Below are 26,472 nucleotides of genomic sequence, written 5' to 3' on the forward strand. Positions count from 1 at the left end.
AAATAAACTAGAGCATGCTGCTTAATAAATTTGCAGTTGACCCAATCTAATAATCCCTGTCCATTATAGAATTACAATATTCATAATTTGCTCAGCCTTTGGTATTAATCAAAGGCCAGTGTTTTATTAAACCCTCTCAACACTTAAAAGTGCTCTATGTTTTGCAGGATCAAAAATTTCATAATTTTTCTTGAAAAATTCAAATTACGTAGATAAAAACATTTGAAAACTATAAAAAACAGGTACAATCAGTAAATCATGAATGTAATGCAAGTCAGTAAAATTGTGACTCAAAATCAAACCCTAACATCTTTTTTACAGAATTGTTGAAATTTTAGTACTGAGTAATTTGTATTCACTGGCACCATTTTTGCTCTATGAATACACCAGAAATCATTTATCTACCAGCTGCTCTACAACTAACAATTATTATATTAGTGTCTTTGTTTCTATTTGTTCTTTTCTCTGTTTGATATGACCTTGCTCAATAATAATGACCTTGTATAGAAGTCAAAATAGCCCTTAAAATACAAAGAAAAAAATGAATTTGCAGTGGTGGCAGCAGATATGCTATAGCTGCTGTATGTTACTTTTTAAATTTTCAAGCAGATTCTACTGTATACTAGTATGTACTGTAAATTAGGCCAAAAAAGAAATTGTTTGTTTGTCCACGTCCGACCGACCGATTTTTGGATTTTTTTTTTTGGATTTTTTTTTTATTTGTTTATTTTTAATTTTTTGGATTTTTTTTTTGGCATCAATGGGACACCGTATAAAACAGTGGTTAGTATAAATTTAAAGAAAGAAAATGTAAAGAAAATGAACAGTATAACATGCAGAACCATCTCAAGAGTTAAACCAGTAAAGTGCTGTGTGTTTTGACTTATTTACCAGTCTTCAAATTGTCAAGTGCAATATCTAAAAAAAAAAAAAAAAAAAAAAAAAAATCAAACCTACCGACCCAACTGTTTCATAAGCCTCTATGGACAAACAAACAAATTTTGTTTTGGCCTTAAATGTTCATATAAAGTAGGGTGTAGCATGAAACAACAAAAGTCTGCTACATCTGCCCATAAGGGAGCTATTTCTGATGTTATTAACCAGAGGCATCTATTTATAATTCTTTATAATATTATAATGTTTCTACCAACACACTGTTTTGCACACCAAGTCTATATGATGGTTTTAGGGATTAACAAGTTTTTAGTTCCAAGTACGCTAATTGATGAATCACTGTTTCCTAAACCTTTGTACAGGTTTTGTTAGCCTTGTCACATTTAGGCATTGTGGTTACTCATCATTGGTCAATTGTGTGGCTAAAAGACCCATTTTTCTACACTGATTCTTATCTAGGTTTCACAATCAACAAGGTGGTTTGGTTTTCAACAGAATAGGGTGAGGTTCAACAGGGAGTGATATGTTGAATATCACTATCAGGACCCAATTTAACCCGCCTGAGGCAATTTGCACAGTAACGAAAAAGACAAAAAAGGTGTTATTTTTGGTGTAATTGTGAACTAATCATGTATGACCATGCACAATTTAATGAGGTTTTGACTGCCTTGTCCGCCCTTTTCCTCTTGATGTTTTTGTCATGGGAAGAAAAGGTGTTCCGGTATCTGTGGTGACTACCAGCATTTTGACAAGAGTGCTGACAGACTTTGTTCAAAGATCCTAAAAGGATCTTTGCTCTTTGCTTTGATAAAAGTAGTGAATTATAGAGCAGGGTAAGGTAGCATTCTCTGGCGGGTTTCGGTATCTGGCCAAGATTTCACTACCTGGGTAAGAGAGTCCGCTTATGGGTTGTATTTAGAAGTAGATCTGCCCCTGCAATGCAATGCAATGGTAGTAAAGGTCTCTACAGCTAGGATATGGTAATTGGCAAAGTATTCTTTACTGTAAAGTACATTACCCTTATGCCCCAATCTCTACCCTATGTCATGCAATAAGTACAGGCATGTTCCCATTCGAAATGTTTTATAATAGGGCTGTAAACTTCATGCACCATGATCCTTCATTGTTGTGCAAAGATCCTTGTCTAGGTCCTGGTGGTGTAGAGCCTGGTTCTATCCCGGGTAAATCAATCATATCACCTGCTTCATACTGATATCTTTCAATAAATAGTCCAGTGGATTTTATCCTAAAGCTAGCAGCTGCCTTGATCCTTAACTTGTTCTCACATAATTTGAGCACATGAACATAGTACAAGTGTTTTACAGGATCATTTAACTGGCTGAACTGCAGTTTTATAACTACCCTGGATAGATCATGGAAATATGCTGTCCAGGATCTGTGATAGGCCTACTCATCAGCTTTTGATTTTTAAGCATTCAACTTTATTATCCCATCATCCCATGATACACAGGGCAGGGTTTGTGAACAGCCAGGTGTGAACTCCTTCGTTATCCTGATCCAAACGGGCTATGAGGTCTTCATCATTCATTGCATGCACTCCCACAAATAAATAATGCAAAATAATCTTGCACCATGGTAGTTAAAGCATGGAAGTAACTGGCCCACTTTCCTCTCAATTTCGAGCAAGAGCAGCGAACTATGCGCATTGGGAGAAACCTGTGTCGGCGTTGGCCCAGGCTCCGCTGGTCACTACTGGCTATTGATACTTGACTAGTAGTTGGGATTTTGCCATGGCTCTAAATGCTTGTTGAAAGTTTGACATGTTGATACGCTTCTTGTGTTTAGGTTTATAGGTGGTCTAAAGCATTGATTTCAACATTACTTTTGTAACTCTGCTCATGTAGTAAGGATCAAACTATAACTTCCTACACACTTAAATCACAAATTTTGTTGAGCACCTGAGCAGGTCCAATTCCCATTTTTCAAGAGGTTAGCGAAAGGTTATATCAACAGCAATTCATAAAGCCCAATGCAATGCCAGAGAGTACCTTTACTCCAATGTAAACAAATCTTATTCAGGATCAGTAATGGGCACTAAAACAACAGATTTTGGTGCAAAAGTCAGCAACATTATGCCCACATACACTGTAGTTGCACATTAATAATGTGACTTGGGTTATGATGTCCAGGAGGGGATGAATGTGCGAAAACTGACACTTGAACTTGAATTTGTAGGTACATGTATATGTGATGCAGTTACTTGTGGAATTTTTAGTTCAGGTGTAGACTGGGGCAGCAGGTATGCAAGGCAAAGTAGTCCTACATGTATCAGGCTGAGTGGTTTTCTCCCGGTTTTCTTCTTCCTTCAAGTTCACATATAATATATAGGCCCTACATATAATGCCTTTGAATTTTAAAAAGTCTATGAATGATTTAATATTGCCAGTGGTGACAACTCCCAAATCATGTAACTGACAGAAAAAGAAAATAAATCTGAGTGACTTTTCAAAGATTCAAATAGAATATTTTTAAGGAGAGAGGGTGGGTGGTATAGTACATGTACCTGTGACCCTTGCCCTGGCTACCTTGCCTCCCAAATTTCACTCCCCCTTTGTACACACCTGCTGCCCCCTCCTTCACAGGTCAAGTTACTTGACCCTTCCAGTATTTTTTGCAGAGAGCAGTGAGGTTGCCAGGATATGGTTCATGGTGGCAACTAAAGGTGGAATACCTGATGTGGAAGGGTATAACTGATCCCCCTTCACTAGTTTCTCTGCTATATTATTAAATGGGATTTGGGTGATCATACTGTTCAACCCTACAATATCATTGTATGGAACTTGGTCTTATACAACATAAAAGTTGTATGGAACTTTGTCTTTACATAAAAGTTAGACTTAGCAGGGCAGAATGAGTTCATGTAGTCGTTTCTTGTCTGGCAACCTTCCAATCACCCAAGTAGTGTTTTTCCTATGTCTAGGACAGAACTTTGTGAATTGATATCAGATTGGGAATTGGAAAGTCTTAATAAATTGGTTAGACTTGGTTCCAATGAATATGTACATGTATTTGATACTCGGATTGTAGTCTGCCTCAACCTGGTCAATATATTCATGACGGGTACAAATTGCAAATTGTTGTTCAGACATGATATAATTAACCTAAACACTACATTCTCAAATATTTCTTAATTAGTGAGACTCAAAAGTCTTTCTAAAGAGTTTTTCAGAAAATTGCACTGTGTAAGAATCATTAACTTTTATGGCATTCCCCTCCCATCAAATCATCTTTTTGAAGGCAGGGCAAATAGGGCCTCTTCTTCATGAAATTTTATTGAAAATGTGTGCTATCCTGCTTGGATTTCTCCAAATTGGTCAAATTGTCAGCATTTTTTAAATTAAAATATCAGCCAGGCATGAAGCATTAATTGTGCCCCATCCCAGTGTCATGAAATTTTATTGTGAAATGGAACGATCAAAGTAGCCTGTTTCCAAGCATGTACTTTGGTTTGGTGCAGGTTTTTTTGGTATTCGCTTTGATCTTATCATGCTAGGGGCCATGTCCTTCTTGATTATTTGCTTTATGAATAGCGATAGGTGTCCTGGGATAGGCAGTGGATACAGATTCAGGATGACATGCCCTAAGCTTTAGTGTATATTGGTCTGCATGCTAAAAAGTAAAGACCAAAGCCTAGAGACCATCGTTTGCTACAAGCTTCACATTTTTGCAATGTTCCTAAGAGGCTTCATCATAAGGCGCTATGTAAAGGTATTTGGGATGTTAAACTGAGGACATCATACTCATACTCGTACATCAATGCATAATACCCATTGATGCATTTATAGTGAGGGATTCACAGAGATGCACAGGTTAATGAACTTTGTCTTCTGGGAATGGTGCAGCATAATTTGATGAAAGGAGCATGGGGATTGAGAATAAAAAGTGAGCAATAAATCATGTGTTATGCTTCATTCGATTTCATGAGACATTAGGCAGTTTAATTACATACTGGTATGCACCGTTCCCTATGTCAAATTGCGAACATTTATCATCTGGTGATGAACTTTAAAAGCTGGTTTAAGGTAATACACTATTTTAAAGTGTTGCGATTTGCTAGTTCACAACATCTTGCAAATGGTAGTGGGCTTTGGCAACAATTGCATTGCTCATTTCCTTGCGAGCGTGTAGAAGAATTCAAATATCACCGAAATATTTTGTAGGTCCTGTGGTTCTTGAGTTATGTTGTAAAGAGGGCCAAAACAACAACACTTTTGTAAAATGTACATAACTTATTCACAACAATAAATTAAGCAAGTTTTCAAAGTATATGATTTGTATAATGAACTTTTGCAAAACATCAAAGTGTTATTTTTCAATAATATATTGATTTAGACAATAAAAATCGATTTTTTTTTTGGCTGCTTCGACCAACAATACCGCATCTACCCTTAAAAGCATAGCCCTGTTTTAAAATTTGTTGCTCAAAGCGCTTCTTTTAAAATCATAAGAACTCAAGCATACAAAAAACAGACGACCTGCCATGCTTGAATGCTCTGTCCGCCGCGCCCATATTAACAGGGTTTTGTTTTTTCATCACCAAAGATAAAAGATATATAAGTACTTAAAACTTTTCCAACAACTTTGAGAGAGATTGCAGGTGCTTATTTTGCTCATTTTTATTGCTATACCCCTATGTTGCTGTAGTTCCAAATATCATGTGGGTTCAGTGCTCAAGTTCAAACCATAGACGTGAATGTCAAAATCATACCATTGATAAGATTGTGTTCAAATGAACATACCAGCATGTTATAATAAGGGCTTTGTTGTAGGTGATTGATTTGTAATTTGTTAGAAATTTTAAATCTCAAAATTATTCAGCACAGAAGACTGGGTATGTAAAGTCTAATATGGCCTTGTGAAAATAATTTATTATCTCATTTTACAGTTCAGTTGTGATCACAAATGAAGTAATAATTTTCCAAATTACCTTGTTAGATGATAGTAAATTGGATGTTTTGTGTTGTTATGCCTCTTTACATGTTTGTGTAATTACCAATGGTGATTTCGTACTTGAAAAGTGCAATATCCCTAGAAGGAAAAAAAAATCAATTTAATTTCAAATTCATTCTAGGTAGTTTATACAGCAATTTTCTGTTTCTTACCAGAGGGTGCCAAGGGGATGCCTTTATGTAGTTCAGTAGTTGGAAGAAATCATTCTTTCATTCATGAGATATTGAAGAGAGAATTTAGGCCTGGATATAGGATTTTTGAAAATTTCATGCCAAAGGGCCAGGCTGAGAGGCTAAAATTGACTGGTGCTGGATTTTTCAGATTTGATTCATACTGTGCAATTTGCAAACCAGCTTGGCTCATTTCAATACACATTTATTGCACTGAATCTGTTCAAACAACCTGTGTCCAATATTTTGATCCGGTGTAGTTTCAGATGCGCGTTGGATTACATGGAATGGCGACAGTCGGGCTTATCGATTTAATCTGTCTGTAGAAATATATTTATCAGTTATTAGCTAGGGTAATTTAAGGTAGTTGGAATGTCAAGTGTAGGACACAGCAAGTTGACCATGTTTGAATGTGGTACATAACAAATGGACCATTGGCAATCATTGGTTTGAAAAATGGTACCACAGTCTTGGATTTCAACCAGACTGTGGTACTATTTTTCAAACCAATGATTGACCATGGTCCCATGGATATACCACAGTCAACCATGGCACCACAGCCATACATGACCATGGTTGACCAAAGTTTGTATTTGAATAATTGACGATGTTGTGGCCTATGCACAGCAAAATGCGGGAGTTGTAAGTTAGTAACTAATTTTCAATGAACAATTCAAAACCAGTAAAATGGATTTGATGTGCAGTAACTTGAACCTACTTGAAGCCTGCCCAATTACACAGAAAACTCACTGGAAAGAAAGTCATTTAAACTTCTTTGTCCTATAATTGAAATTAAAACCAGACTCTGACTTGAACATACAACAAGTTGTAAATATAAGCTTTGAAATACCTGTGCATCAAAAACAGACCTAGAGAATTGTTTTTTTGAAGTAAAAGGTTCTAGAGTTTGTAATACTGTGGAAAACACACTGTTTTTCAGCCAATTCCTTTGTTTTAAGCATGTCTGCATGACCAAATAAACAACAGGGAACAAAGACGGACCTAGAGAGAATAGTTTATGTAGTTGTTTAAAAATAGTCTATCAGTACAAGACAGCTGATATCATGCTCAGTGCTGCAGAGGATAAACTTGTGTCTCAGATTTGTTGGGTTTAAGTGAGAAATAGGATATTAAATACGGCAGGCAAAGGAAAAGCAAAACTGCAACAGGAATGAACGAATGCTTGCATGGTAAATATGTTAATGCTGTGATGCACTTACAAAAACAAGCTGATAATGTTGTTTTAGAATGATTCTTATTATTGCAACATTGTGTGTAAATTACATTTTGCAATTACCTTGTTGTCCAGTAAAATATTAACTACATGAAATTTTCAAGCAACATTTCTTTGTAAAATATTTTTGATAAAGTGTTAGATCGTTTTCAAGCCAAGTATTATTAGAACTGTAAATTCTATCAAAAGTTATACAGTGTGTCAGTATATTATTAGTCCAGGTCACACTTGAGTTAGTGAGTTAGTCATGTGTTTCCTGATGGAGCCATGCTGAAATGGTAAGGCACTGAAATTGAACTAATATTTTTACAAGATACTTTTTTAACTGAACTGTGATGCTGAAAGTGTGCCTGACTAATTCAACAGTTTTTCTTTATTATTTGAATATTTCAGCAAGTTTGCATGTCTAGGTGCTGAAACTTTATAACATATCATGCAAAATTTACCCAGGAAATTTGGTGGTTCACTGATCATGCAAAATTTGCCCAGGAAAATTTGGTAGTTCACTGTGGTAAAGGTGACTCAAATTATAGTAATTTGGCAGCCTCTTGAATAGTAGTTTTGTTTGAAACTGAAATACCTGTTCTGCAGATTGTCATTTTGATGGGTTCAAGTGAATAGCACAAAAGTACTGGTGACACTTTGATCTATTATTTGTAGAAGGTAACAGTTCATCCTCTTCCTATACAATGTACTCCCAGGTCTGTTCTATTGGGGTGGGTGGGTTCTTTCAAGGATATTATGGTCCCTGGTTCTGTCTGCAAGTAGAACCTGTTGTTTAGTTCACCCAATGATAATGGCCTACTTTCATAATTCAGCCTATTCTTCTTGGTTGGAGCAGTTCAAAATTTCAGCTAATGTGAACACGTCACACACACAAAAAAACATGCGATATACACATTACACATGCCATGCCTATGTCACGTGTGGCAATTTCACGCATGAACATGTTTAATAATAATCTTAAATTTTATGTGATTCTTTATTAATGTATGTCCACATGATTTTTGGTTCAAAGACCTTTAGTAACAGTCGCAATTTGGTCAACATAAAGTTTAACAGATCTGTATGGTTCAAAACAGCAGTTATTGGCTTATTTACCTTGGAGTGGTAGGATACAATATATATTAAAATTTGTGTATTAAATACTGAACTTTCTTTAAATGTGTTTTCTCTATGAATGGACATCACATTAAATGTAGAATACTACGGGTCTCCTACTTACGTACCTATAAAATCAAGTCATTAATACCAACCATGTACGCTAATTGTTGGATAATTGCAGTTGCATCTAAATTTTACTCAAGTATGAAAAATATGAATGCAAAGCTTATGCTGTCGCTATTCTGTTCATTCTGTTTATATGATATCTCCTCTTAACTCACCCATACTCCGTATCAACTGACCCCTTTTTAAGCTTTAACCATCTGCTCAAATGACAAAAATGGATACAAATTTTGACAAGATTATGTAAAAAAAAATGTTTCAGCCAGCATGGAAAATGTGAGGGAAAAATGATCCAGATTAATGATAGAATCATGAAGCTGGTCTTGGCCTTAAAATACTTTAAGAAAGTGATTTAGATGAAGTTTCCAATTCCAACCTCAAATATAAAATGAGGAGATTCTTATGTGTACAATGAAAGGCATACAGTAATGCGTGTGTGAAGCATTATGAAAATTAACTTGATTTGGATACGGTGATGGGTGCCAGGAACCCATCCAATTCTGTAAATTGACACGGTTCGTGGTGGATGTCAAGAAAAGATGCATAATTCAACCCTTCTACATTTTTTGTATTTTTTTGCGATTTCCAACACTTTGAAAAGTACAAACTTTGAAGGTGTTACGATGTAACACATATGTTATTCCATGACTTTACACATTATAAATCATACATTTTCCTGTTCTTTTGCTAAATTTATCAAAATAAAATGACAAAAATTACAGCATATTATTTTGCAAGATGAAAGCATGGACAGTTTTGTTGAATACATGATGAGGTGCTTCTACATTGTATATTGCAATTCATCAAAATTATGAAATGAAAATTTCTGCTTGGCATTTTATTTATTATTATTCACACATTCACACATTACATGAATTATATTTTTAAAAAAATTGGCAATTCAGTGTTTAAAAGGATGCAAGAATACACACATTTACTAAATAAATACACTGTTACGAACATTTAATTGTTTAAGTTTATCAACTTAAAAATTGCTAGTATAGAATATTGCCCAAATGTGACAGGTATTACAATAGGACAACTGCATGTAAGAAATGTGTCACTATTTCACATATACTGCGTAGTGCTAGTGAAATGATTCTGAAGTTGTAGAGTTGTCATAATTTGACAGATAAAATTGATCATACTTATTGATGATTCTGTACTAAAATGGATAAGTCCCACTCCCATCTGACCTATCAAGTATATTAATTTGTATATTATTATTAATTAAGCAGGAAATGTATACAGGTAAAAATTGATTTGACTTTGTCCTTTCTTTGTGTGTCTTATATTAAAATGGTTTGGTCATGCCTTGATGCTTTAATCGTACAATAAGATTATTAGTTCACTGCCAAGACCAGGCCAAGATGGAGTCAATATTCTCATCCTTTTAGTTTGCCTTGTGGAATACAATAAATATGCCTGAGGGTTAATATGGCCATGTTATTACTTCGAAGCCAAGACAAACTCTTCAAATCAATTCAGCCAATGTATAACAACCACTACAAATATTACAATCATATCCTATGAAATATCCATGTTGAACTCTTGTATGTCAAAGGTGAGGGAGGGAGGGTAATTATGACAATAGCCAATGGGTAAACCAATGCCTCAAGAGTTACTTGAGATTTGTGTAGTTTCCGTAAAAAATTGATTTTGTTTTTCGAGAATAAGGCCTTTAAGAGCGCTAAGAAAACTCAAGATGATAAGTGAGAAGAGGTAGTTGGACAATGTTAAGTATTTACGTATACATGTATGTAGGTCTACATTGTACTCTGTTGCCTTCATATAGCATGTTACATACATAGTGTGATCAAGAATAAAATCACCCTGAAACATACCAGTACACATGGTACGTACATCATACTGATCACAGAATTGTACTCAGGTCTGGACTGTTGCGTCAAATATTTAATTTTAATTTAAAATTTAAAAAAACTGTTATGGTTGCCCTATTTAAAAAATGTAGTTCAGAATAAACTTTAACACCTTTAAGACTAATTATAGAGACCTACTTTTGACAAGTCATGGATAATATGAAAACGGTAGTTTTGACAAGCAAATAAGACTTTGCCACCCTGCAGAATATTCCCCATGTAATTTACACTATAAAGTATAAAGTTGATTCTTGAAACTACAAGCAGTCAATCTCTGTCACATTTATCATGGAGCCTTATCATGGAGCCATACAAACGTCATAACTATTTCTTACATTTTATTCATCATGGAGCCATACAAACATCATAACTATTTCTTACATTTTATTCATCAATTGCATGATTTTTTCTGGCATATTCATCAAGATGAAATAGACACTTCAGACTGTCAGTCATGCTCTTGTATCAAGCATGTAAAAGAAGCTAATTGAATAATTTTGTTCTGCATAGACAGAGAGATGACACTAAATCTGTGCGACTTCTGCCTTAACAACCATCTGCATCTAGGTACCCTAGAAGCACTATTATTCATTTTTGCAGTGATTCAGTTTTTCACACTTGAATTATTTCAAACATGTTCACTTTTGTGCATTTCATTAATTTGGGATTCTTACATAATCCAACCCAGTGCAATAATTATAATATATCTTTAATATCATGCTTGCCTGGAAGAGCATACAAAAATGCAAAATTTAATGTGGCATGAACAAATTCAACCTTTACCATAATAAGGCATGTCATGAAGGAACTGAAATAGATGAGATTAATTAATATTTTATTAGAGTTTCAAATCCTACATGGGCTTTATTAATTGAATCTTGATGAATTGCTGGTTTGGAAAAAAAGCTCAATGTATATCCTATAATGATTAAAACAGGATTGAAAATATATCGGACCACAAATCAGATTTGATACGAACGTGGAAAATCTCAAAGGGCATTTTCTACAGGTATAATTTTACAGGCAAATCAGCGCGAGGTGAATGTACGTATGTAATATGAACATTCGGTCAGCTTGCCACATCTATTGAATGTCGCGTCTGTTTAGAACGTACCTGCGATAAACCTGCGGCCCTGTTAAATTGATTATCAGATGAGATTCTCCAATCAGTCAATACCTGAAAGAGTTTTAGGTAACACATACATGCATAATATGGGATGTGACCTTTTTCTTCTGTGTTGCAGTCTTAAAACTCGTATTGTGGTTTGAATGTTCCAAATGACTGTTCCCAAAGTTCTAAATGGAGGCACCTTGAATGAATAAACTCAGCATTGCTGTGTGATAGATAATTGATGCAATTCACAAAATTCTTTCAGCCCAACTGATCCAAATCCTTTTTGTAACGGTGCTGCTTCTGCAAAGTGCTTCACCAATGCTGTAATTGCATTGCACATATTATAGTAGCGTAATGCATATAATGAAGATGAGTTAAAGAATGTTCTTTTAAAGGCAACTGGATGGAAGGATTTGACAACAAAATGGGTTATTAGAACTAGAAGAGAAAGAGCTTTGGCATGTCAGGGCTTGACTGGGGGACTCATGCATGCCCCTGCTCTTGGAAAACTAGGAAGATTTAGAGAGTGGTTTGAGTGTTGTTCCTTGCTGGGGTTAAGATCAGGTCCCGGGGATCAGGTAGGGCTGTCTCACATCACAGATCCTGGAAATAAATTTATTTCCAGGATCTGTGCTCACATAATGTGTGTCTGTATCTTCCACATTTGTACCTCTGAAAAGACATCTGTAATGCATAAATCATGTAGGCCTACAGTTTCTAATGTTTGCTTCTCCATGCATATGACTCATTTTCAAGGAATTTTAAATAGCTTTAAACCAATATTTTGAAATCACACAACGTTAACATTTCCTCAGTTGGAAATCAGTTTCTTGAAAGATATTTCTATTTCAAATGCTTTTCCTTGGTTTTTGTTCCGTCCTGTGGCATCATAGGCCTATACATGGACTGCTCACACATAAATCTAGGAAATGTGTCCAGGAAGCCAAGCATTACACATCAAGAATTCAGTAAATGCCAAATTTGCACAGTGTTTAGTGAATTGGTGAAGTTTCTATGCACTCTATGGGGGTGGGACCAGTGTACACATTTGACAAGTATATAAAGGAAGCAATTTCAATCTGTAGCAATTCCAATAGAGTACATTTTTATGTACATAGTATATGAAATAGTAGGTAATTTCTGTGGTTTGTGGTAAACATCATAAACAAAAGCATAAAGAGTAATAGAAAACGTGGCAATATTTCAAGTCTAGGAAAACGTGGCAGTATATCTTGAGTGTGTAGGTAAGGTAAGCTGGTACTCTATGTAAATTTGACATGGTCCTATTACAGTTTCATAATTTCATTATTCAAAAGTAGGAAAAAACATATAAAGTGAATTTGAAAGCATATTTATTGCTCATTGTATTTCATAGAATATTTTTATGTCAGATCTTTCCCAAACAATACTGTGAAAGCTCATAAAACATCGGCTTCATCAAAAGTGGAGTTCTTTTATTTACAGCCAAAACATTTTTTGGACTACAATTTCTTTTGATTTTGTCCATTGTAAAAAGCAATGTTCACCACTTTCAAAAACAAATTCTAATATTAATGGCACTTGCAGGAATTAACTGGAAGTATTGAACTGTATATTTTGAACAATTAATAGAAATCTATTGGCCTGAATTGAACATGGATGTCACCTGACTTATTTTTGCATGATCCATTCCCTGCACACATTACCTTATTGTCAAATGAATGTGATCGTATCGCACACATTTGACAGAAATGTAATAAGAATGGCTATAACATTCAAGTATTGAAAGAAAGCCCTAAGAAAATCAGCTGTAGTAAGTTCATGATCATAGTTGACGGGTGACAGGTGCCCAGAAGACATGGTAATATCTTGTCTGCTCATATAGGACATCAATGGCAGCTAAAATGATCTCATGTCCATAGCAAAGTTCATTAACATCCATTTAATACTGAAAGCAAAATAATTTACCTTAAGTTGCAGAGAATGATCGAGTTTCTGTACATGCACAGGTCGTTGTATACAGTGTGGAAGCATATTTGGAGGTTAAAGAATTTGCACTTGGAGATGAGTTTGCTTGAGTTCATTGTAATGATTTAGTATGGGAATTTAATGTTAGGAAATGATTTTCGTAGTGAGAACATGTCTATTACAATGATTACATGCATATTTAGTGTTGATGATGTCAATGTATTAATGAAGACATAGGAATTCAGTGCAATGTCAAAGTGATGTGAGAATTTGCAGTTTATGATGATAATTTCATGCAAAAGTGGTATTGAACATTAAAATAGGACATCAATGTATTGGTGAAGACAGGAGTTCATTGTGATGTCAAAATGATATGAGAACCTTTTAGTCTTTGACAGTGATGATATGCAAAAGTGCAATTGAGAGTTGAAAAGAGACATCAGTGAGCTAGTGATGTGGGTTTCAGTGTATAACATGACATATTTTAAAATGGAATTGTGTCTTTATGTGTATTATAATGAACAATGATGAGAAGTCAGATTCCAATCAATAATAGACCATTTATACATTATTGACTGTGGGGGAATTCATTGAATACTTTATGTGATGTATTTGTTATGTTTGATAAGAAAAACAATAAAGTGGCACCATCTTGCCGAACTGAGTGATATCCTTTCTTTGGAGTACAGGCAACATAATTCATGTTATCAAAATGTTCCTCTGTTTCCTGGCAGGTGAGAACACATCAAACCATTCTACAAACATTCTATGGTGTCCAGACCTCTTTGTATAGTGTGTCTCGTCTCAAGTTGAGAGTAATGTTATGTTCGATTTCGCAGTAGAAGATCCGAATCAGTGCTTATACACGAGCGGCGATTATGTCGCCATCATATAGACAAATCGTCTTTCTATGCTTGTATTAGCATGATTCAAAATTGCCTCTGCAAAATCCAACATAGCATTACTCTCAACTTGAGATGAGACACACTACATGTACATGTAGGGTATTTGTGTTGAATGATAACTTGTAATGTTGTTCAGTAATGGATAATGTTTAGACTCCGAAGAATAATTGATATTGGTAGCAGTAGCACCACCCAGAACATTACATTTTAATATAATAATTTTTCCATTTACCGTAATAGTATGGAAAGTCAGTGAACTTTGTATGAAATCAAATCATGCGTTCCTTACATTATATTGAGTAATTTGTTGTAATAGGATGTGTTTCAGGAAATATCTGTGTCCAGTCAATAGGAAGTTATGTACAATGTACCTGCCTCCAGGGATGATATCATATTGACTAACATGACCATCCTTAATTATTATTTATTAACCAAGTATTAAGAGGAAGCCAAATTTGTCTCATTTTGTGGTACATATTTGATGTAAACCACAAGTATTCATCAAAAGTAGACAGTATCATATTTACATTGTTGTTGTTTTTTACCCAAAGCTCTAAACAAAGTGTTTTTTTTCTGAATTTGTTTCTAGGCCTACATGTATATGGTCAAGTGGTTTTCAAATTTGAAGATTGAGAGAGCATCTATTGGAAGTTGATTGTGGTGGGATATATTCAAAACAGGTAAGTTTTTTGTTGTTGGGGTTTTTTTTATCTTATCATTTTTGATAACTAAGATTATGATAAAGAGGAAGCCCCACTAGAGCAGTTCTTCTGGGGTGAACCAACCCTGCCTGGTTATCAAATTAATAGTGACAAGGTTAACTCTGAATTTGACAGATGCTATTAAATTGATGCAATAACATTAAAACATCAACTAGCAACTGTCCAATTCATCTATAATGTTATCACTGATTAATTTGATAACAAGGCAGTTTTGGTTCACCCCAGAAGAACTGCTTTGGCGGGGCTTCCTCTTTAAGATCTGTCAGTCACACACAAGAGTTTCCCTTAAATAGCAAGCTGCGGACTGCGGTTGTTCTACAAAGCTCTACTGATGGCTGAGTTGGCTGTGTTTATGCTACTCAATTTGTGACAGAAATGTGAGAGAATTCAAAATAAACATGTTGGAAACCTCTTGGGTGACCCAGACCTAAGGAATTTTTTATTCAAGGGAATATATTGATGATAACAATTCCAATTATTGATAGCAATTTAAACTATTGGCATTAATTTAAATTTATTGCTTTTCAATATTTAGAACTATGGAATTGGAAGCTCATACTCTACAACTTACAAACTTGTGAATGAATTGATTTTTTTGGCATATAATCAAATTTGCTATGTATGTTTAGGATCTGAAAAAAATTTTATCTTAGGAATTTTGTTACACTTTATAAATGGAAGAAGTGGTTCAGATTCTGACAAATAAAATATACAATTTAGGAAAATATTATCTAAAAAATTACCTTGTTTTGTGTATGTTATAATATTAATAAAATCAAAAAAAGTAATTCCAAGTATGCGATAATGCTTTGCTGTTTTATTTATTCAAGCAAATTATATCGCCCATTTCCAAATATTCTACAAAATTTGCCAAAAGGTCAAAGGTCTTATTTCCCATATTAAATGATGCAGGCAAACATTATTGAGTGGCCCCTGTCAGCTCTGTGTTTATAAATGCTTCAGTCAACATATGCTATCCAGATAGCAAGCAACATGGAGGCAAGCATGGAGGAACCAACCAACCAACGTCAACAGTGGAAGGAAACTTAGTCTTGGCAACCGTTACCGAGGCGATGCAACATTTATCCATTATAATGTACATGAAGATGAAGTGGTACTATGTGCACATCCTTTATCTTTTGTCTCTGATGTCAAAATAATGGTGCAAGGAGTGTATATGAATACCAACGTACAACGCACATCCTGTTATGTATGCCTATGCTTTATGAACACATAAAAGGGGCAATTCATTTGTGCAATTGAAATCTGTAATAATTGGCTAAATGGTATAGAAGCATCATCCATCTGTATCTCCAGTATGGAATTTTTTAATGTGGATGTGCTATAGCCCTTTCACTCGTACTTATCCTGTGACGTTTTTCCGGTATCATGCAAGCTGATTGTGATCATAGCTTTAGTGGTCCAATTCAACACACTGTATTTTGCGTGCTTTCAGGTCGTAGGAGCTATATTATGTCACAATAACCTCATCATAAGTCTTACCTGAAGCTCAACATAATCCATTAATACTTTAATCTGTACTATCTCTATGGGAATATATGAGTGGAATTGTGAGACATTGATGAACACCTGAGGCCACCTTTCATAGTGTCTTTGCCATGAAGATGATATAAATGATTCTAAATGAACAAGCCTCAAAATAACATTGATGTGGAACACTCATTTCTACCTCATGTGGAACTGAGGTCTCTGTACACGTACTCGCGTAAGTGTCTAATTTTCCATCACTGTCCTGATTCAAATTTTGAGATCAATTCCAAGTCCTCTTGTTTGTATGAATTGTGGAAAATTAATTTCTAGATATGATATAAATCTAAGAAGCACCATTCATATGTAGTAAAACATACTCAATTTTGGATGTCAGCAAAATGATGCACTTACAGTACAGTGTATTGTACATGTACATGTAAAATTTTTGAATCAAATATATCAAATATTTTGATTATCTCTATATATGAATTCTTTGAGCTTGATGTCACTGTAAACCCCATACTGTATTTCTTAACCCTTTTGTTACAAAGTTATGCAAGTATATAGTCATCACAAAAACAAAGGGATTACATAAAAAATACTGACACATTCTTCCAAATATCTGCAAACTAGAATTTCCAACTTGCGCCTCATTTTGCTTGATCACATCACAATATGGGGAAAGATTCAAATCATTCTGTTGATCACATACATTTGTATTTTGTCAGTTGCTGACTTGATTCCCTCTGCTATTTTTATATTTTGCCAGCTGCAAATATGATCCCTTATGATCAATGGATATGACAATCACATCAAACGATCAAATTTTTGACAAGGGACTGAAATTTATTTGTCTAGCTCATTTCAAAATCACCCACCAGTTTGTTGCTTCTTTTCTTTGCATTCGTTTAAAATAGTGAAGTGTAAGTAAGTTTATCCGTAGTCTTAATTTCCTGAATTGCAAATTAGTATTTTGTCTCCAACTGAAGTAGTTGGAAATTGATGAAAATTTGAAAAGAAGAGTACCTCACTTGGAGCAATTATTTTGCAAATTATAGCATAAACAAAATACTCCTGTTATGCAGTCTGTGTTAAAGGAACATTAACTGCCTAATATCTACTTTTAAATGTGATTTGCATATCACAGGAAACTCATAGGAAGCAATAGCCCAAGTATATATATATATGCATGCATGAAATGGTTTTATTGAAACATTTAGCGATTTGCAATAGACTTATAAATTTGTAATTTTTTTAAAAGAGTGGCACTAAGGCATATAAAAATGCTATATTTGACCGTATAGCAAAAATAGAATATAAAAATAAGCAACAAAAACACATTTGGCACACTATTTGTGTGACTATATAAATTCACTGAAGAGCAGGCAAAGCAGGCGATACAAAAAATATAATGAAATTTTTCTTTCAGTAAACATATGTGATGTGTCATGTCAAAAGGAGACACTTTTGGGCAGGTTATCAATTTTGAGGTTTTTACCTATCTTAAATATAGAGATATTTTGCTCCACAACGCCGTTTTCCCCAATGAAATCGGACATTCCTAAGCGAAGATATTGAGTTCGTAAGTTATGGTATTATAAAATTGGAAATTGAGATATCAGCCTTTAAAAATATTATTGACAATGGTGAGAGTAGGAATTACCTTGAAAAATGTCTCAAAAAATACAAGATGCCAGTTATATTCGGTCTGAAACTATTGGCCAATATTTTTAACATTATTAACATCACAAATTCAAGAAACCCAAATTGTGAAAAAATCACCCGGGTAGATTTTTGGCTATTTCTCCATTTACGATCCTGCCCAAAAGTGTCTCCTTTTGACATGACACGTCACATATCATAAATTCATCATCATATTAGGCGGCTTACTAACAGTAATTCAGTATCCAAATTCACCATCTTATCACCTGATGGAGAAACCATTATATGCTTCAACAAATGTCACTTCAATTTTAACATTGTCAAATTTTATATCAATCGTTTCAGATATTTTCTTTTGATGCTATGAACTGTCGCCATTTACCACAATCAGTACGTGGGTAATAATGTGCGGTGCAGTGCGAGAAAGCCGACTTTGTTTATACCTCTAGGCCTGCACTTGTCAAGGTAGTTTGTACCCCATCGTAAGCGCATGTTTAAGCGTGTGTTTCCTTACGCTGAGGTGCCAACCCTTGTCTCATCTCTCTCATTTCATCTTACCAGGTATCATGTTGTATCTATCTCTATTCAAATACTTACTTTAAAAATTTACTCTTTCTCTTCTCTGATTCTTCCCTCTCGCATTGTGTATACTTTACACCATATCACATACATTGATGTTACATTGCTGCCATTTATTCATTCAAACGGCAAGGTCCAAAGTGCACTTCCTTCCAGCATTTGCTTCTAAGAGAATAGGGCTGTGTGATAAGTGCAATTCTGTATTTTAATGGATAGGTTGTGCTGTCTATATATCTCTTTCTTGTAGGGGTCCATTTGAAGGGAATATTTTGTTACCAGAGTGATGATAGATAGTACATGTCTTTTCTTGTAGTGAATCTTTCCCAGAAGGTGATGTTTTTAAGCTTTGGAGTGTAACCTTAGTGTCTCCTACAAATGCCCATAAGCGGCCACCTGGAAAATGTCGGACAAACCTCAACCATCTTCGGTAATTGAATTACACCATGTAATGGGAGGGGAATATGACCGCTGTAGTGAAATGTAATGAATTTTGTCCAGTTTTAGGTTAATGGTTGACTATTGGTTTGGTTAGATTTGATTAAATCGAAGGTGTGTGTTTACAATGTAGGTGTAAGACATCTGTTAATTGTGACAGCCCTAAGTGGAATAATCTGAGCAAAAGTTGTAAAATTGAGTTTAAAATGATATATCAGTTGAAGCTTCAATTTAATGTTGCCTTTTTATTTCAAAATGTCACAAAACTCAAATCATGCAAAGTTCATAACGTTTCTTTTGATATAATATAGGTATTTGACAATGTGACAATCAATTTCGCAAAATCTATTCATAGAGCCAGATTTTGTCACAATTTTAGGAATTTGTTTTTTTCTTGTAAAGGGAACGTCAAAATTATTTTAAATTTGATAAAATAGATAGCTACGTGTAGGTAATTACTGAATTACACCTGTAAAGAAATCAAGTTGACTGCACTGTCAAGATTGCAATCGAGCAACACTAAAGTTTGTTCGGTTTATAATTGGCGAAAAAATGACTCATAACATATTGACAGAATGGTGTGCACGCACTTGGGCGCAGTACATGTAGATACGCTAGTTGCGTAATGCGTAGCGGGCTCACGCTTATGTGAATTTGCTCGTCAGAGCATAAGTTTAGACTTTATTGACCCTCACAGCAACAAAAAGCAAATAATTTTCGCCAATTTATAAGCCAGACAAACTTTACAGTCATACATGTTACCGAGTACATGTACAGGTAAGGCACTGCTACACATTTTGTGATTAGAGCGTGTAGGCTGTCTTTATAAACCACTATAAAGTGCATTTTCAACTGAAGTGAATCTGTCAAGTAAATGACATACAAGTGTAGCAACATCAGAGTACTTCTGATTGCAATTAGGGGGTGTGTCATGATGCAGTTTCTAACAAGAGGTCCATATGATGAAACCTGTGTATCCCATACCATCATAATTTTGACTGTGTATTGGGATTGTAAATTCAACAATTGGTGCAGTATTCGCTATTCAGGTGCAAAATTATTCCAAAACCTTTTTTGCATTTTCTTTAAATGTTAAAAGTAAAATGGTAAAACAGAGGATTTTTTGTCTATTCAAAAAACAATCTTGGAAATTGCAGTCCTGTGTACTTTTCAGCTTTTACCAACATAGCATTACATATAGGTAGTTAGTGAAAATCTCTTATGAGATTATTTGCGAAAACATCATTTTTCATGGCAAGCGTAAAAGGCTGTCATTTTAGGAGCTCTCTTAAGACTGAGAGGTATGGAAATATGCGAGCACATGCATGAAACAGGAACATACTTGTTCATTGCATCGATTTGTCTATAAATATGACGTCAGTCACCACCAAACTGTTGGCAAAGCTACTTGGATATATGGACCTGAACAGTGTCTACTAGTGTTTTCACATATTTCTTCATGTTCTTTTCCCTCAAAATAACATCCACATTTTGTCAAGTCGTTTTATGTTATCAGGAGTAGACAAGTGCTTTTAGTCTGTTTTGGTTGGAATAGCTGTGGAAATATTAGCCAAATATACTGGAGGTTTCAACTTAAAACTTTTTTTATTGAGATGATTATGAAAGCAAGCACACTGTGATGTTATGATTAGCTTTTTCATAAGAAGAGAAAAACTGTACAAAACATACATAACTTTATCAAAAAACAAGAAAGTTAAGTATTTATGCTTGAATCTGGTGAAATTGTGACGACAGTAAAGGTAATAATATGCAATGCACCGGATGTCCAGGATCTGTTCCTAGTTCTGCCGGGGGCTCAGAGGTGCTTTCAGAGTTATGCGGGGGCTTAATGGGTACAATCGCCAAAAGACGTCTGATTTTACATGATTTTTAACAGACAGATGAACTTCATTTTCAAGTACATTATGTGTTTCTGGCTATTTTGCATTATTCCAGTATTACTGTGTAACAGGAACATCAGGGAACATGGTATGGTAAAACAGGCCTGAAGCAGGTAATATACAATGTATGTAGACTTAATGAATGAGTCTGGACACAGGTATCTATTTTTAATGAGCTTATATCCTTTAATAGTAGTAAAGTAATTTTGCCATCAGTTTATATTTAATTATTCAGGATAGGATCGGAAATAGTAATGGATGGATTTAAACATTAGATGATGAAGGGTACTTATTTTAAATTAAATAATTTTTTCCATCTCTAATTTAGGGGCATATTATGTTGATGAGAAATGTGATGTCGTCTTATAGTGTGTCAGAAACTAGTAGTGGTGGTGTAGGAAAACTGTTTATAAGTGTGCACCGTTTTTGAAGTTTTTGTTATCCAAAAGACTCCTGATTAAGCTGTTTTAATTTAAGAGATGCATTTTTTAATAAGTCTCTCATTACATGTCCCAAATGTATCACCAAATGACCCACCTTTGAGCATGAGAATTGTCAGGCTTTTGCCTGAATTCAGGCAGTTTTGTTCACACATTTTTCAAGTATTCAAAAAGCCATTCTCATGCCTGCATTTTGGATTGAAAGAACTTCAATTTGGGGAAGAAACAACAAAAAGTGATCATTATGTATGCCACACCTACCACAAGGTTGCCCCCATGATTCAAACCATTGTTGCTGCTAATGTTCCCTGGTAAAATCACCACTTCCCCCTCCCTTTCAGAGCTCCATTTCCTGTGTAGCGGTATAGAGACCCAAAAATTTCCATATATCCCCCAGGTATTCTAGAAGCCCAGGAAAACGGTGCTAAGCTATTCAACTATGACTCACAGCGTAGTAGTAGCACGGGAAGGGAACGACGGCGACGTGCTAAGACAAGACAATTTTCAAGATACACTCACTGAAAATTAGTGACAAATTAAATATATTTATATAAATTTTCAAGATTCAATAATTGACACAATTTGGCTTGCCTATATTCTTGTTTTGACATTCTTGTGTAATGAACCTGATCACATACAAAAATATTATTGCTTCCGTTTAATTTTGTGTCAGCTTTGAGGTATGTAAAATTGTAAATATTATGATAGAGTGAAATATGCTGCAAGAAAGATCAAGACATCCAGGTCATTATGAAGTAAATTTGTCTTCATTAATTATCAATCGGCATTTATCTTATTATCTTATAAGTAGTAGTCCCCAGAAACCAAATCTAGTCAGGCTTTGCATCTGAAATCACCAATTGTTCTTTTCCGGGATATTGGAGTTGAGGATTTAAGATGTGATGGTAAGAAAGCAGTGGAATGATTAGAAAGGAAGAAGTCTCGATTGCAATAGCACGTCAGTTAATATTATTATTGTAAATTAATGTTGTAGACGGTGTGAAGTGCAACCATGTTAGTTGGGGATTAGGAAAACGTGTTCAGGGGATTTCATATCAGTATAAATACCGGTATCTTTCTTGTTCTTTTAAAATCATGCTATAATTTACTTTTAGAACATGTAGCATTAATTCATAACACAGTGTATGAATAATTGCTACATATGATGTGCTTTCAATCAAATTTCATACTATGTACTGTATTGAAAAGAGGCTTATTCAAAGTCTGCAGCATGATCAACTAGCAAAATGTGAGCTTGTGTTATTTGAACATCTTAAATTTCCTAATTCATTGTAAGCAAAACAACTGCAATGTACACACAGCAAAATTTGATATTAAACTTTATTGAAAACTAATAAAAGCATTGATGTATATAAAACTAATATCTCAAATGAACTCTATTGTTACCGATGTACAACAGTGAGTTTAGCCTTATATGCAAAACTCTGCCTCAAGTTAAATTTGAAACTCTTGAGCCGTGAAACCGCAAACGTACTTCGTTTGTAAACCGAGAAGTAAAGGGTGGATTATCTTTAGCACGGCAAATTGCTTTTGTCGTAATAATTATGAAACCCAAACAATGCAATACAATATGCTTTTATGGTTTGGCTTTTCAAAGGTCAGGTTTCCTTTTTACAATTGCCGACCTTCTGTAATGTATCATTAATTACTTTCTTTTCAGTGGAACCTGAATATATACAATGTAGCACCTCACCAGGTAAATGTATCCTACCTTTTGTGATTCGTTAATTTTAATTTTATTAAGTCCATATATAATCATGGTAATAGGCAGGTGTGCAGTGAAATGACACCATCTGTAGAAAGCTTGTTGTCATAGCATTGGCTCCAGTATTGATACTCCATCATCAACAGGCTATACATAAGAACATTTTTTGACATCATTTTCTGGGAGCTCATACTAATGAGGGATTTTAGCTGCTCGGTTTGTGTACAGCTTTTTGGTCACAAAATGAAATCTGGGGCTCTAATAGGTACACAAATTAAAAATAGCAACAAAACCAGAAATTTGTCTTCAGTACTTGTGCTGTAGCCTATATGTGATGCGATTAAGCAAAATCAGTCAGAACTCGGAAATATTAAATTTTCAGTTTCTTACAGGATAGTAAAAAGCATAAAAATGCATTTTGCAGAAAACCGCATTGAAATTGAACAACCAGTTCCAAAGATATGAGCAATTACAGAGTTTGCAAAACAAAAGGAAACAAAGGGATATATTTCCTTTGTTTGGCTATATCTCAAAATCGATATTTCCGAGTTCCGACTGATTTTGCTTGATCGCATCACATATGTATTTCAGTAGCTCTTTCTTCAAATATTATCCTATACTAGGACTAGGAGATGCTTTCTGCACATACCAATTTACCATACCTTGAATTCTGATCATTAGGTGAAATCATCTGGTCACTGCAAGAACATCATACATGCAGTGATATTTTGGATTAAATTGAGTTATTAAATTATGAAAATATAGGTAAAAGGTATGCACACATTTGAGCTATTTTACAGGTCTCATGGTTTTTGTCACTTCTGCCATATAAGGGATCCTCAATTAGATTTTCATAACTGCCAAATAATTAATGTTTTTGAGCTGAAGTACCACTGTACATATCTTCATAAAATCTTAGAGATTGTTGAGAAATAAGCATGTTCTTTTATTTTTAAATGAAATAATGCTTTTTTTTTTATTGAATTAAAATTTTTAATGAACACTTGATATCAAGCCATGTACCAAAAGTGTGTACTGCCATTTAAGGAACCCTGTTCTAAACTTCTTTGCTGCATTGTATGTTACTCATTAGTGTTGTGAGAAGTAACTAATGCTTCTGAGATGCTTATTTCTTTACTAAAACTTTTCTTTTCATTGCAACAATTCATTACATGTCTTGCAGTTCTTGAACAATTTTGGGTAGAAGTTTCTTCACAAAATTAAACCTGTACAAGTTCTTAGATATAGATGAAAACTTTATACAAAAAATAGAATTCTGCAAGTTCTCTGGACATGCAAGAAATCAGATGAAAGAATATGCTAGATTGTCTTAAACTTCAGCATCTCTTGAAACTGAAGTGCATTTGAAATAAGATGGACCTCTCAGTTACATACAATCTCTTTAATTTGATCATATTAGAAGTGTTTTTGAAAGTGCCCACCATTAAGACGTACTTAAATATACATATATGTACTTAATAATGCAGCAGTATTTTCTGCAGAAACAATATTGTTTGGTGGGTAGGTTACTTGATGCACTCTAGTTGTTATGAAGTGAGTGTGGTAATAAAATCATCTCCTCTTTGCTTTCTTTTCCCAGTGTTGCCAAGCAAGACAAATCATCCATTAGATACATTTCCCTAGCTGTATTAGGCAATTTTTTTCTTCCCATCACCGAGTGTTTTACGGTGCAAAAATTTGCATAGAACATTGCATTTGATTTAAAGTACCCAGTATTAATGGTACTACAGTTGAGGGATAGGGGAAACCATCTATTCTAACTTTGTACCCCTCCTTTTCGGTATTCTAAACCAAAAATATGAACAATTCATTGCCATCAATGCCTCATAAGTGATCCCCAAAAGCTTTATTGGAGATAAACCGCATGGTTGGCAACATGAAATCTTCCTTGACACTGGTCACAGATGGCAAATGTCTTAGTACTTTTCATTATGCTTCTTAAGGTAACACATACCACTCCTTAAGTATTTTTGGTATATTTTGTTTCTTACAAGTTACATTACACTATGTGATGAAATTAGACAACACATCTAATAATATTAGGGAAAGGGAATCATATTGAAGACAAATGCATTAACTTTATTGCAAACCTAATGCAGCATTCAAGAAAACATATAAGTTGGTGAGAGAAATGATCTAGCCAGTCACACTTTAAAGAAAAACAAACAAGATTCCGATGTGACCGACAGTCACAGATTGTTGATAGTAGGATCTGTAATGGCCTCCCCAATGCAAAATTATAGAAGTGATTAAGCAGCATGAAATAATTATTTGAATGCGGTGTACATGCTCATCATTAAATCATAGCAGCTTTCTTTAGTGGTATCAAACCCTAACAATTTCCAAGTGCGAACAGGGTGTCCGTCGTTTGAGACTTAAATTTAATACCCATGGCATTAACACACAAGATACAATATCAGACTTTAATATGTTTCTTTTATGGCATATTAATCAGAATAGACTGCGGCGTTTCCTCGGTTGATGAGATGCCGCAAAAGTGAGTGAACTCATCCTTGCATAATTTGTTTGGCGATACAATTTGGGTAAAAGATGCAGTGTGAGGTGCCAAATTCGGTTCCAAATCAACTTAATTTTGCCAGATGCAAATTTCATATTTCAAATTAATAACAGTTGCTAAATTAATGTTATTTTTATACACATTTTGATCGTCATAATTACAGCTTCTTTGCCAAAAAGCATATTATGGAGAGGAAAAAGCACATTTATTTGTTGTATTATTTTAATGTAATTTGTGAAAGAAATTTCACTTGAAATATAGATTCTTGGCAGTACTTGCAGGTTAATAAACTGGTATATAGGTTAGTTTGGTAGTGAAATGTTGTGTGCAGTAATACGGTGCAGATGTCTTGTTAACGAAGCATATGTTGCTTTGTGTCATCTCGGCATGGAGGAGTTTGCTTTCAAAAAGACACTTTCAAATAAAGTTGTCTCTGAGAAAATTTTGTGTGATAAATTGGAGTGAAAATAAATAGGTAGTACAAGGTGGCAAAATATGCATAGCTTTTATGGTGATGATGAATATGTTTGGTGTCATCTCCTGGCAACTTTATTGTGTCATTTATTATGAAAATGGCATTCTGTGGATGTAATATTTGACAAGTAAGTTAAACTTTAACAAAAAATTATTAACAT

At 34.5% G+C, this 26,472-nt stretch overlaps 1 protein-coding gene across 2 annotated transcripts in view; it reads left to right on the forward strand.

Annotated features, from left to right (window-relative positions):
- LOC140158499 (semaphorin-2A-like) overlaps positions 1 to 26,472 on the forward strand; it is an 89,198-nt gene that overhangs the window by 11,851 nt on the left and 50,875 nt on the right. For both annotated transcript variants that reach the window (XM_072181599.1, XM_072181598.1), the window contains one exon: positions 14,932 to 15,022. The gene's annotated coding sequence lies outside the window, so the exon portion shown is untranslated. The remainder of the gene's footprint in view (positions 1 to 14,931; positions 15,023 to 26,472) is intronic.

This window comes from Amphiura filiformis, chromosome 8 (genome assembly GCF_039555335.1).
Source record: "Amphiura filiformis chromosome 8, Afil_fr2py, whole genome shotgun sequence".
NCBI classification, from domain to species: Eukaryota; Metazoa; Echinodermata; class Ophiuroidea; order Amphilepidida; family Amphiuridae; genus Amphiura; species Amphiura filiformis.